This window comes from Coenobita brevimanus, chromosome 64 (assembly GCF_032717465.1).
Source record: "Coenobita brevimanus isolate Jiangsu-jjx chromosome 64, ASM3271746v2, whole genome shotgun sequence".
Taxonomy (NCBI): Eukaryota; Metazoa; Arthropoda; class Malacostraca; order Decapoda; family Coenobitidae; genus Coenobita; species Coenobita brevimanus.
In genome coordinates, this window is record NC_137017.1 from 14608798 (window position 1) to 14622377 (window position 13580).

Consider the following 13580-nt stretch of genomic DNA (forward strand, 5'->3'; position numbering starts at 1 on the left):
CTCTCCAGAACATTTTCTTACAGTCCCTCCACTTTACACTCAAATTCCTTCCAAATTCCTCATCCACTCTCTTCTTACTCTCTCTTACCAATCTTTTCACCTCTCTCTTTCTTTCCACATATAACTCTCTCTTCCGCCTCTCAACTTCTTCCACGCCCCTATTTCTCATCCATTCATTGTATGCTTTCTTCTTTTGTGCCACAGCCTGTTTCACCTCTTCAGTCCACCACGCTGTTCCTTGCACCCCCCTCCGTCTTCTCTTCCTTCCACACGCCACATCACATGCTGCACATATTTCTTCTGTAAATATCTTACACATACCTTCCACGTCTCCCATCTGCTCCAATTCATATTTGCCCAATCGTTCCTCCACTTCTCTCTTATACTCTGCCTTTTTCTCATCCTCTTGTAACCTTTCCACTCTCCTTGCAACTACTCCTTCCTCTCGTCTTTCCCTTCTTCTATTCCTCCATCTTACTTGCATCCTAATTCTGGCCACCACCAAGTAGTGGTCAGAAAGTCCACTCCCCCAACCTCTATACACTCTTGCATCCTTTACACATCTTCGCATCCTTTCATCCACACACACATAATCAATCATTGCCTTCCTTTCATTCAGTTCACCACCCACCCTTCTCATCACTCGCCATGTATACCTGTGGATCATTTTATGCCTGAAGAGGATATTGGCTATCACCAACCCCCTCCCAGCACAAATGTCCACTAACGCACTCCCATTCTCATCTATCTCAGCAGACACACCCCACTCACCAACTATTCCATCCACCTTCACATTACCAACTTTACCATATGTGGTAGGTGGTGGCGACCATCATCCACTCACTTGATGTAGTGCTGCCTACTTCTTCCTTAGCCTTTATCATTCTTTTTCTGTGCCTGCCCTCCTCTCTTCCTATTTCTCCCATCTTTCCTGTCACTACTTATTGCCTTTCTTTCCATTACAGGTGGCTTTACATTGAGTGACAAGCCAAATGGTTTCCTGTAAGCCAAGAAACCATTTACAACGCTGGGTGGTAACCATATAACCAAACCATATGTGCTCCCTACGTGTCAAGTGGGTTGGTGGAGGGTTAGTGTCCCTCCCTGTAAAACAAATAACTCAAAGTCAAATGGCCACCCTGTACGGGATTATGGTGTCTGGCAATAGATAGATAGATAGACCATTCATATCACCAATCAAAAACACTCTCTCATTCCTTCCAAACTTTTCCATGCACACTTCCACATTTGTCCAGCACTCTTCTCTCACTCTTCTAGCACGATCTTGCGTTGGTGCATACACACACACAATCGCCCACATTTGTATTCCAACTTTCAACTTTACCCACACAATCCTTGACCCAACTGATCCATACTGTCTTATGCTCTTCTTCCATCTTTTACTCACAACTATACACACTCCTTCCTTTGCCCTCTCATTCTCATCTACTCCTGCACATATACCCCATCCATACTCCCATTCTCTCACACTTTCTCCTCTCCATTTTGTTTCAGTTATTCCACATACATCCACTTTCGCATCCTCAAGCACCTGGACAATCTCTCTCTCTTTCACCTCATCATTCGCTCCTCTTACATTCCATGTACTCATTACCAAGTCCTTTGTCTGGTCCTGGGTCGTCATCATTTGGTCAGTCCTTGTCCGAGGCTAGACGTGATTATGGAAAATATTTAGCAGTGTACAGAGTACTTACAACACATCTCTGGCCATTGTGAAGATTAACCCACTTCTTCAATGGCTCTGACAGTGGTGAAGATGAACTTGAAGCATGCACAGTAATCCAGTGTTGCACTGCACTTAATCCTTTGCACTGTGAAATATAATTGTTTAACACTGCACATTCTGTCATTACTTGCGCCAAGCCATATGCAACATGCCAGTGTTGCACCCTGCATTTAATCCTTTGCACTCTGATTTCTAATTTCTTAACACTGCACAACACTGTAAATTCCCATGTGGTCTAGTGGAGAGGTATTGCAGTTTATTCACTGTCCACCACAAAAAGCCATTCCCTAGCCACTTATACTCGCATTACTTTCATTCTCAATGTTCAACAGTTCCTTAAAGTGTTTTCTCCATCGCGGTAGCTCAGTCGGTAGAGAGGTGGGCTGCAGTCCTACCAGACCAAGGTTCAAATCCCCACTGGGGCAGGGAACAGTTTAAGGATTTGAATTTAATAAAGGCAGACTTTACTGATCTACCAGAAGACCCGCCAATATGTTGTAAAAACACCCCCACTAATACCAATACACAAGTTCTGTATGAGACAGCCCTAGCATGTATTCAATATGGACAGTGGGTGTTAGTGCCGAGATGGTGACATGCAGAGGTGTATGGTATGTAGGAAGACTACTGGGCTTTGGAAGCAGGCTATGCTCAGAGTTGGACAAAAAAAATAAATAAATAAATAAATAAAAATAAAAAAAATAAAAATAACTTTTTCTCCCTTCTCCACAAGTAATCTACTATTTTTATCTTTCACTCCCCAACTAACTTCTTTGGCACACTGTCTAACCCTCTTTACATCTTTCCAGAACAATTTCTTACATTCCCTCCATTTTACACTCAAATTCCTTCCAAATTCCATATCCACTCTCTTCTTACTCTCTCTTACTTATCTTTTCACTTCTCTCTTCCTCTCTACATACAACTCTCACTTCCATCTCTGAACTTCTTCCACACCCCTGTTTCTCATCCAATCATTATATGTTTTCTTCTTTTGTGCCACAGGCTGTCTCACCTCTTCATTCCACCATGCTGTTCCCTGCACCCCTTTTGTCTTCTCTTCACCCCCACACACCACCTCACATGCTGCACAGACTTCTTCTGTGAATATCTTGCACATACCTTCCACATCCCCCATCTGCTCCAATCCAAATTTACCCAACTGCTCCTCCACTTCCCTCTTATATTTTGCTCTTTTTCCATCCTCTTGTAACCTTTCCATCCTCCTTGTATGAGCTGCTTCCTCCTGCCCTTCCCTTATTCTATTTCTCCATTTCATTTGGACACTTTGGTGGTTGTATCGGTACACGGCTAGCACTAAATATCGTGCCACCGCTAGCACCAATAAACTGTATCGTCGCACTGCTGGCCACCAATAATGTAATGTAGCCGTTATGGAGTAGCAGTTGACTACATATTAAGTGTTCTGCTGTATAGTATAACTAGACCACCGTGTTGGATCGACGACACTGTCTGTAGTACACGTCAGCTACTCGCCGTCACTGCCCGACACTTCCCACCAAAGGTCCTCTGCCACGAGAAGGTGGAAGCTGGTCTGTTATTAAGTGGTAGCGTAAGGTGACAGAAATGAGCAGATTAAATCTCTCTTTATTGGGTACAGAATAATATAACTGCGACCCGAGAGATATGTAGGAGCGACACCACCTCCCGTTATAACTGTAAAACGGCCTCTCTGACGCTGTACAGTCACCGAGCCGGACAAGGGCGCGGTGCTGAGGTCAGCTAAAAAGTGAGGTGCCGAGCATTACATATACTCTGGGCTTATGCAAAAAGTAGAGATAAATGACAACTCTACTAACACATTATACACCTCTATAAAATGGTATTAAGTACATTCACATATACCAACATAATAAATGGTTCCCCAGGACTTTACACTTACGCACTATTCAGATATCTTATCACTTCTCCTAACCTTCATTTTATAATTGAAACAGGGTGGCCCTTGTGGTCTGCCATCCACCTTCTTCCTATACCACAGCTAACAGCGAAATGATATTTGGTTGTTCATCATTCACACTTCATTACACACTGTTAATTATGACTAAACAGCTTTAAAAATTATTATGTAAAATGTGTGATACTACAACTTCATATGGAAAAAGATGTTGACACCAGAACATGGTGGTCAGAGAGTTCACTCCCTCAGCCTCTACATACTCTTGCATCCACCTATGTAACAGCATATAATATCAGATACCCGGGAAAAATCGGTAACCGGGAAGGTAAATTCCCCAAGCAACTGGGATTGTACTGTATTTCAAAGGCAACAGTGAGAACTAGGAGGCAGGGTAACTCATTTTCCTACAATACTCATATTACTGGAACTTTTGGGCAGCACCTTGTATTTGTATCCTCATCGTTAAGCCGGGGTTTCGCATCTAGGGGTAACGTATATTGGGGTATTACTGTAGTTCCTTGCCGGGCCCTTACCTCTGCATAACACAACGCTACAAACTTCGTTCAGTTATTTTTGTGTATTTTATATACATATACAAAGTATTGTACATCGAAGTATTACTGTAGCTCCTTGCTTGGCCCTTACCTCTACATAACACAACACTACAAACTTCGTTCGGTTATTTTCGTGTGTGTATGTATATATACATATATATATATATATAAATATATATATATATATATATATATATATATCAGTGGATTCTCAAATTTTGGCAGTTTAGAATTTGATGAATCAAATTTTGATGCATTTTGGAGTGGTGTGCCTACCTCACCTTCCAATGCAAAGTCACGTATTTCGATGCTCTCAGGGCCAGACTCCAACCAAAACAAGCAAAGAGAACATTTTTGATGCGAACCAAAAATGCTAGAAGTGATGGAAAATTATAATTAAAAGTATGAGCCTAACCTAATATCATATGTGACATGTGCTCTCAGGGCCAGACTCCAATCAAAACTAGCAAAGATAATATTTTTGATACAAACCAAAATGCTAGAAGTGAAGGAAAGTTATAAGAAAAGTATGAACCTAACCTAATATATGTGACATGTGTCAAGGAGAGAATGAAAATCAACATCGTTTATTCATATGTGGAGCACACGATAATAAGGTTCCCAGACAATTCCCCATCAAGTCAATTCGCCGTCACACAATTCCCCATCAAAACACAGACGATTTCCCGTCAGGACAATTCGCACCCTGGACTATTCCCCGTCAATCTATAAATATACTTACAGTATTATTACCTAATTAATCAGTACTCTAATAACTCGAAGATATAACAAGAGAAATTAAAGGAAAAGAATCAATAATAGAAATACTCAAACAAAATGAATTATAGGTGGTAGCAAATGCAGTAGGCAGAATACTGAAACGAAGAGAAGTACAGTAATTATGAATACAAGGAGCAACATGGAAGTGAACAACAGAGACTGAGAAAAAAAAAAAAAGGCATGTTGTTTAAGGAAAAGAGTTCCCAGATGGGAGTAGGCACCACCAACAACAAGGCATGTGCAAGGTGATGTTCTGTTGTCAGTGGCCATCTTGCGACTGTCCTGCCAGCAGCCAGCTCTCTACAGCCATGTGCCGCACTTTCAGCCTGTACCTTCCACGTATGGACATGCATTTCACTGCAATTTAGTTATATGTATTTTCTTTGTATTTTCGTCGCAACTTACCTTCTCAAGATGGCAAGCAAGAGTGGTTCTTCAGGTAGTAGTGGTAATGGACAAGAGCAGCCTGGCACCTCTAAATCTTTGCAGCCAAAGGAGATATGGCAATACAGGAAAGGACAAAAATACACCAAGTATACACTTGCTGACAGTATGGCAATACAATACAGAACTACAGTTACTTAACCACAATTACAGTTCATAAAGTTTACAGGGGGTGTGGGCAGAAAATCATGATTTTACGTAGCTAGGTTTGGAGGCCCATGATCCAAACTAATTTTTCCCATAAGAGGTTCAGTGTAAATTTCAATTATTTGAATTTCGCGGTGATTTCTAGGTACCCATGCCCATCGAAATTCGAGAATCCACTGTATATATCATCATCATCATCATCCGGACCTCCTTTCCCACCCAAGGGCAGGGTGAGGAGTAGCAATGTCCAGACAGCCCAAAATTGACCAATCCAATGGGCCACGCTTCCATTCACTCATCATTCAAGCCACTGGAATCCTGGCTCTATCGGATACGCCAAAAACATTCACCACGTTCAGTAGCTTCACATAATCGTATCCGACAGAGTCAATCCAGACACTGTCACGTTAAAAAGGCTGGATGATGATATATATATATATATATATATATATATATACAGTACACTGTATATGTATATACTGTATATCCATCCATCCATCATCCAATCTTATATACAGTACACTGTATATGTATATACTGTATATCCATCCATCCATCATCCAATCCTATGTTGCCCCATGAGGAGCTTAGGAGCCCGGGGCTAGGCAAGCTGGTCCTGACATTTAACCCCTAAAGTACGAAGCTCGTCGATCGAGCTTTTTGCGCAATTTCTTAAATGGATGAGCAATGCCAATTGTGCAACATCCACAAAAAACTGGCGGCAGCTGGCTCCACCCCGGCTGTGACGTAGATGGCTTCTAACCAATCAGAACTAAGTGTTGGACACAACGGAGTTGGGACTCAGGCGGTGGCGGGTGTACCCCCTACCTCCCTCTACCCCCCTACCTGGTTACTACCCTACCTCCCACCATTCTTACAACCACTACCACCCCTCCCACACCCTCCTTTGCATTCCCCCCTCCCATGTAGATCCCCCCTATGTCCCCCCTACCCTCCCTCCATGTCCCTGTACTCCACTGGGGCCCTTCCTTTGTGTCTGGTGGTGGTCTCCTCCCATCCCTCCATCCCCATACACGCCCTCCTGGCCTTACCACCTCCTACCACCACCCCCTAGCACACAGTATCTTTACCTCCCCGGCCTCGAATATTTTGCGTATTTTTTACGCTTTATGGCGAGTTTTTGAATCATTACCTGTAATTTATTCATGTCTTTGCATACAGATATGCACACCACAATTATTTTAGCTGTCTTTATTCGAAACCCACTCGAAAAAGAAATTTTATATTCCTTAGCTAGATTTGACGGCGTGAAGAGAAGGGGAGGGGGAGAGAAAAGGGGGAGGGAAGGTTAGGCGAGCGGAGGGGAAGGAAGGGGAGGAGAAAGGAGGGGAGGGAAGGGAAGGGGAAAGAGGGGACTGGAAGTATCGGGAGGGGAGAGGAGGGGAGGATAATTTTTACTATTTATCATATTTTTATTGGGGGGGGTTCATGACCATTTTCCCTAACTAGATTTGACAGCTCAGCAGGGAGGGGAGGGGAGGGGAGAGGAGGATAATTTTTACTATATATCATATATATTGGGGGAGGGGGGAGTTGTCACCATTTTATTTTTTTCAAAGCACATTACAATGGTTTATAACATCTATACATACCAAAAAAAAAATGATTTTGGTGATTTTTGTACGTATTTTTGTGAAGAAAACAGGTGCGAGTGGTGTATTTTCTTTCTCACAGGGGCCATGACAGGTAACTATTATCAACTCTGACGGGCTATAGCTCGGTAACTACTGGGTCTAGGAGGGTGGGGTTTGCATTTTCAGGTGTGTAAATTCAAGCTCAATAAATCGAGCATAAAACTTTTAACTTCTAAGAAAGTCGAAAAATAGGCCTGTTTTTGCATCCTGGGGGGTAGTTGAGGTTGGAGGATTACGTACCCTGGAGGTTAAAATGAGAGTGACCGGCCTCATCCATCCCTGAGTGGCATTATGTGAGCAATAAACCCCAACCACCCCTTGGATATAAACCTTCACAAGCTCAATCCAATTGGGGCACCATAATTACCCACTTAACCACCAGGCACCAAAATCTGGTTGTATGGTTACTACCCAGCATAGTAAATGGTTTCCTGGTGTAAAAGGAAACCATTTGGCTTGTCATTCAGTGTAGAGTCGTCCATAGGCAGAAGGAAGAGGAAAGAATGAAGGAGGGAAAGACAGAAGAGGGAGTATAAAGTTACCTGTAGGCAGGAGGAAGAGGAAAGAAGGGGGGAAAGAAAGACAGAAGAGGAAGAAAGGAAGAGTAGAAAGTTGGAAAGGGTAGACACCCAAAGCAGCACTACATCGAGTGAATGGATGGTGAGTGTCCCCACCTACCACAATATATACATACTGTATATATATATATATATATATATATATATGAAATTACTGAACAAATACGGTATGTAAAAAGTGTTTTTGGTAAGGAGTGGAGATCACCCTGATTGTTCAGACAACTGGCAAATCCGGACAACCCTTCCCCCATATAGTCTGGACTAAAGAGTTTCTACTGTATGTATATATATAGCAAAACCTCAATACAAAGGACTTCAATAGACCAGAATTCGCTTTTATCGGAATCAAGGAACTACCAGACTAAATTCCTATATATCAGAAAAAGTCCTATAAAGCCAGAAGCAGTCTGGACTGCCTGACCACTTCAGCTGAGTTCACCACAATAAGGTAAATAAAAAGACATGTTTATCAGGGTGCAGTACAATATTATTATACATACAGTATTATACCATTTGATTAGTGTAGTGAAGGTATAACACAGTAGAGCACTGCAATGGTAGTGAAAACAGTTTAAAAACCATTGGTGTGATCCGGACTAATGTCTGATATATCGAAAAAAGTCCGGCTTTGCAGAGGGAACTCCGGATGTCGCTTTTATCAGAATGGCTTAGGCCCCAATTGGTCCGTTATAGAGAGGTCTTACTGTATATATTGTTACATAGCCTATGATTTCATCATCCTTTGTGTAATTTTAACGCACAGTTGCTGCATGTTTGATCACGAGCGTGTTCTGCCTCAGTCCCCCCCTTCTACCGTTATAGTAGAGTAAGTCGTTCTCTCTGTTATACTTTGCGGGATTTTCAGCTCTCTGTCCCCATGGCTTCATTTGCGCGTCCCTCTTACAAGTTGTATCAAGCTCTGCCAGCCCCTATATAATGAGCTCAGTCTCTGCATCATTGCCACTTAGATCTGCTCCTCATTTTGTTCACATCTCTGTCCTCCCCTGTACAGATATTATTATTGTGAGTGCTCAAGAAATCTCCAACCATCTAGCAGCTGTGTGTAATTTGAGTATAACAGTTGTTGCATTTTTTCTTGTACTGTATAGCATAAGTTTAATTTGTAGGCCTAGTGAAGTTTTTGTGATTCGTGTGGGGTTCTTTATGTCAGTCATTTTTGATAATAGTTTGTATCTGTAATTATTTATCTGGCATTCACTGAGTATTATCTGGTATCTCATTTTATCAGGGCTGACTTAGATAAATTTATTCTTGCTAATTTCGTGTTAATAGAGGCTATTGCAGTTAACCATATATTTAACCTGTTTTTGCCATTACATTATCCTTATGAGTCCTGAATGTTTTGTTGTTAGTTTGAGCATTAAACTTTAACTTGTAATTTTACCTAACTCTTTTGTTTTGAACCTGGAACTTTACGGGACAGTAGTGATTTTTAGCATTCTCACTTAAAGTGTACGTTATCTTTCTCTGTTCCGTAACATAAATTTGGCGACCTCATATCAGGATATTCAGGATATTATCATAAGGATATTGTTTGATATTTTGTGACTGTGATATATTCATGATGGCTACTATTTCTACACTTGATGAAGCCAAAGATTTTTTGTCAAATGTGCAAACAGTGTTGGATGTAGAAAACAGAACAAAGAATGAACCTAAGCTTGTTGCTCATCAATTGGGAATTGCTGTTCGCTCTCATCATTCTAAAGATCAGATTGTTGACATGATTAATGAAAGCTTGTTTAATGTAACTCCTCCAAATGAGCAAACGCAGATTGAATTAGCTAAGTTACAGCTAGCCCTGCAGGAGTCCCGTGCTAGGGAGGCTGAGGCACAAGTTGAAATTGCTAGGATTCAGGCAGACCATGAGTATCGCATGAAACAAGGTGGAACTGGATCATCTAGCTCTGATGATTTTGATGTGGCTAAAAATGTTAAACTTGTCCCTCCTTTTAATGAATCTGATTTAACAAAGTATTTTCAGTTGTTTGAGAGGGTAGCTACAAGTTTTAATTGGCCTAAGGAGTATTGGCCAGTACTCCTTCAAACTGTTCTCACCGGTAAAGCTCAAGTAACTTATGCATCTTTGCCTCAGGATCAATCTGATAATTATGATGTAGTTAAGAGCTTGATTCTTAAGGCCTATGAGCTTGTTCCTGAAGCCTATAGAGTAAAATTTAGGACAACTTATAAGCAAGATAAGCAATCCCATGTTGAGTATGCAAAAATCAAAGAAGATCTGTTAGAGCAGTGGTTAAATTCTAAGAATGTGGATTCTGATTTTGGTAAATTTAAGCAGATGATTTTGCTGGAGGATTTCAAAAGGTGTATTTATAAAGATGTAAGCCTATATCTTGATGAGAGAAGAATAGATAATTTGTCTGATGCTGCAGTTTTAGCTGATGAATATGTTCTCACTCACAAGAGATATTCTAAATAAAAAGGGAAAGCTGAGAGTAAGTACGTTGCCTCTGCTCAGAGTACAGGTAACAGGAAGGAGAATAAAGATGATGTTTCTCAGGAAGTAAATACCAGCTTCACCTCTAGATTTCAGAAAAGTAAATGTACTTATTGTAGTAAGCTTGGTCATACTACGGAGAAATGTTTCAGGAGACAGCGTGATGTGAACAAAAAGGAGTCTTTAAATATTCAGTCAATTGGTCTAGTGTCCACTCTTGAGAGTTCCCAGAATTCTTTAACTGAGTTAACTGAACCTGCTTTGAGGGGTAACTTAAATTCTCATGATGGAGCTCCTCTTTTGAGCAGTAACGTGGGTGACACTCTCAAGAGTTCATGTGCTAATTTCCTGTCTGATGGTTTTGTCAGTCCTCTGGACAGGAATGACAGGAAATCAGTTAAAATATATCGTGATACAGGTGCTTGCCAATCCCTTATGCTGACCAGTGTTCTAGGCTCTAATGTTAATTCCTCTGATGAAACTGTAATCTTACAAGGTGTAGGGAATAATTACTTCTCTGTCCCTCTGTGCAGAGTGAATTTAGAGTCTGGTTTTGTTGATGGTTCCGTTATGGTTGGGTTGGTTGAGACACTCCCAATGTCAGGTGTAACTTTCTTACTTGGAAATGATATTGGTGGAAGTCAAGTGTGTCCAGCTCCTCAGTTGTCTAGTGAGCCAGTGGCTGCGGCCCAGGATTGTGATGTCCCTGATGTGTTCCCTGCATGTGCTGTCACTAGGGCTAAGTCTAAAGTTACTGGTGATTTAGAGGATAATGATGATGATGATGTTATCCTAGCTGACACTTTTCTTGCTAATTTGGACCACTCACCAGATGAGGCAGTACCCCGTAGTGTTGATAATTTGTCTCGTCAAGAGTTGGTTGAGTTGCAGGTTGCTGACCCTGAGTTGAAAGGTCTAGCTAACTCTGCTTACAGTGAAGAAGAGTCAGCCGGTGCTTCTACTTGTTATTATGTAAAGTCAGGAGTACTTATGAGGAAGTGGAGACCCCCAACAGCATCAGCCGACTGTGAATGGGAGGTTGTACATCAAGTTGTCATCCCTCGTGTTTGTAGGCAGGATATCATTCGAGTGGCTCATGATACCAGTTTGGCAGGACACCTTGGAGTGAGGAAGACTGTGGCACGCATTTTGAAACACTTCTACTGGCCAGGTATCTTCAGGGATGTTTCCTGGTATTGTAAGTCTTGTCACACCTGTCAAGTTGTGGGGAAGTGTAATCAGACCGAAAAGGTTGCACCTCTAGTTCCCATTCCTCCTTTTGAGGCGCCTTTCACCCGTGTGTTGGTGGATATTGTGGGCCCTCTTCCTAAGACTTCTTCAGGATTTTCTTATGTGTTGACCATGATTGATATGGCTACTCGTTATCCTGAAGCCATTCCACTTAGAAATATCTCAGCAAAGAATGTGGTTAAGGAAATGCTAGGGTTCTTCACAAAGTTTGGTCTGCCCAAGGAGGTACAGTCAGACCGGGGAAGTAATTTCATGTCAAACGTTTTCAAACAGTCTCTGAAAGAGTTGGGCATCACCCAGATCACGTCTTCAGCTTACCATCCCCACACCCAAGGAGCGTTGGAGAGATATCATCAAACACTCAAATCGATGCTCAAGAAATACTGTTTGGAACATCAGAAAGACTGGGATAAAGGTCTTCCATTCGTTGTGTTTGCTGCAAGAGAATCTCCAAATGAATCACTGGGCTTCTCACCTTTTGAACTACTGTTTGGCCATGAAGTAAGAGGACCCCTTAAGCTACTCAAGGAATGCTGGCTGTCGGAGGAAGATGACGTCAACCTGCTGGAGTATGTGATGAATTTCAAAGAACGGCTGTCCACTGCTTTACAGCTGGCGAGAGAGAATTTAGGAGCTGCTCAGGAGAAGATGAAGACTTGGTATGATAAGAAGTCCAGGTTACGCCACTTTCAGCCAGGAGATCAGGTTTTGATTCTGCTACCAGTTCATGGGCAACCTCTTCAAGCCAAGTTTAGTGGCCCTTATTTCGTGGAGAAGAAACTCAGTGATGTCAACTATGTCATCGCCACACCAGATCGTAGAAAGAGCAAGCAACTATGTCACATCAACATGCTAAAGTTATATCACAGGCGGGACAAAAATAATCCAGTCTGCACTGTAGCTGTTCCACCCGAGTCTGCAAGTGAAGCTCTCCCATGCAGTATGAGCCTGAGTGATAGTTTGGGGAAGAATCCTGATATCATGAATGATCTCCAGACTAAGCTTTCTCATCTACCTCCCAAGGAAAGGCAGGAGTTTTCGGCATTACTGCAGGAGTACCCGCAAGTGTTCCGTGCCACTCCAGGAAGAACCACTGTGTTGATGCATGATGTCGATGTTGGAGATGCAAAGCCAATTAAATTGCCTCCTTACCGTGTGAACCCAGTGAAAGTTCCTCTCATCCAGAAGGAGCTTGGCTACCTGTTGGACCACAAGATGATTGAGCCCTGTCAGAGCGAGTGGAGTTCTCCTGTCACTCTAGTCCCTAAGCCAGGTGGGTCACAGAGGCTTTGCATCGACTACAGACGTGTTAATCAGATAACCAAAACAGACACTTGCCCTCTCCCTCGTGTGGAAGATTGCATAGACAAGATCGGAAAGGCTGGGTACATAAGTGGGTTTGATTTGTTAAAGGGATACTGGCAAGTACCTATGACTGAACGTGCTAGGGAGATCTCATGTTTTGTAACATTAGGAAAGACATTTGCATGTTCTGTAATGCCATGTACAGATTGTTTTAGAGTAATAAGAAATTTCCTTTGAAAATTTCTTTTTCTTTGTGGGGAGGTGTTACATAGCCTATGATTTCATCATCCTTTGTGTAATTTTAACGCACAGTTGCTGCATGTTTGATCACGAGCGTGTTCTGCCTCAGTCCCCCCCTTCTACTGTTATAGTAGAGTAAGTCGTTCTCTCTGTTATACTTTGCGGGATTTTCAGCTCTCTGTCCCCATGGCTTCATTTGCGCGTCCCTCTTACAAGTTGTATCAAGCTCTGCCAGCCCCTATATAATGAGCTCAGTCTCTGCATCATTGCCACTTAGATCTGCTCCTCATTTTGTTCACATCTCTGTCCTCCCCTGTACAGATATTATTATTGTGAGTGCTCAAGAAATCTCCAACCATCTAGCAGCTGTGTGTAATTTGAGTATAACAGTTGTTGCATTTTTTCTTGTACTGTATAGCATAAGTTTAATTTGTAGGCCTAGTGAAGTTTTTGTGATTCGTGTGGGGTTCTTTATGTCA

The 13580-nt window shown here is 42.0% G+C and overlaps 1 protein-coding gene across 1 annotated transcript in view; it reads right to left on the reverse strand.

Annotated features, from left to right (window-relative positions):
- LOC145404649 (uncharacterized) overlaps nucleotides 1–13580 on the reverse strand; it is a 392001-nt gene that overhangs the window by 250995 nt on the left and 127426 nt on the right. The window lies entirely within an intron of this gene.